This window comes from Haliaeetus leucocephalus, unplaced genomic scaffold (genome assembly GCF_000737465.1).
Source record: "Haliaeetus leucocephalus isolate CR32 unplaced genomic scaffold, Haliaeetus_leucocephalus-4.0 Scaffold186, whole genome shotgun sequence".
In the NCBI taxonomy this organism is placed as follows: domain Eukaryota; kingdom Metazoa; phylum Chordata; class Aves; order Accipitriformes; family Accipitridae; genus Haliaeetus; species Haliaeetus leucocephalus.
The window spans coordinates 884,854-886,039 of record NW_010972622.1 but is presented as its reverse complement, the minus strand read 5'-3'; positions in this window follow the sequence as shown (position 1 = coordinate 886,039).

Genomic DNA, 1,186 nt, shown 5'->3' with positions numbered 1-1,186 from the left:
CACCGGCGCCGCTGCCGTGACCTCTCACCCCGCCCGCGACGCCACCGCGTCGCCATAGAGCCCGCTCGCGTCACGGCCCGGGGGGCAGCGGGGGCGAGGCAACGCCTCCCGCGAGGGGTACGACGGGAGTTGTAGTCCGGGCCGCGCGCGGAACCACGGGAGATGTAGTCTCGGCCCGGCCCCGCCGGCCTCCCGCCTTCTCCCTACAGCGCCCGGTGCCGCGGCTCCCTTCTCCCCGGCGGGGGCGGCAGCGGCTGCTCGCGGGCTCCGCCATATCACCTTGGTTTCCCGGCTGAGTGACAGCCGGCTAAGGACAGGTCCAAACAGACGATACCAGTAGCCCCCGGCAGCCCCGTCCCCGGTGCCGCCTGCTCTGAACGGGGCTGGGCCGGGCCGGTGCGACGCTGCCCGTGCCTGTCCGTCCCCCCCCTCCCGGTCAGTATTTCGAGGGATGGGGAGCTGCCGTGCCCCGTCACCTACCCCCCTGCCCCGGGCAGAGCAGAGGCGGCAATAAACGGGGCATTCCCCATGCTGGCGGGAACCGTGCAGCCCGGCGCAGCGCGAGGCATGGCGGGTCCCTTGGTGCGATGGTGTTTGCGAGCAGGGGACGGATGCAGGTCAGCCAGGTCAGGGTTCCAGCCTGCCCGCTGGCAGCGGGGGGTCAGGAGCAACTGGGGAGCAGGTAAAGCAACAGCCCCATCCTGTAAACAGCCCAGCAAGCGGGAAGCGCTTTACCACATCCCGGGCACTTGCGAGAGCAGGCGCAGATCTGGCAGCGGCATGGCGAGCGGGCAAAGCCGCCTCCCCCTTCCCGGTACCGAGCCATCCGCTGTCCCGGTTTCGAGCTGCCCTGCCAGTCCTGAGCGACGGTGCGGCGGGGGGAAGGGGTTGCAGGGCAATGCTTTCGCACCTTGGTGCAATCGACGGTCTGGTACCAGCCACAGCCGCCCAGGGCGGACGGTTCCAGCCAGTCAGATCCCGCCAGCCTTCCTTCCCTCGGTGGGGGCTTGCCCCCAGGCCCGGGCAGCGTGACGGGATGCTCGCCCGCAGCCCCAGCCCGGTGTGGAGGCCGCGGGCAGGACTTCGCCCGGGGGAAGCAGCAGTGTCCTCGGGGATGCTGCTGCTCGGGGTGGCCCGGTGGAGCGGGGTGGGGGGAGACCCGGGGAACCCCCGGGCTGCCCTCCCC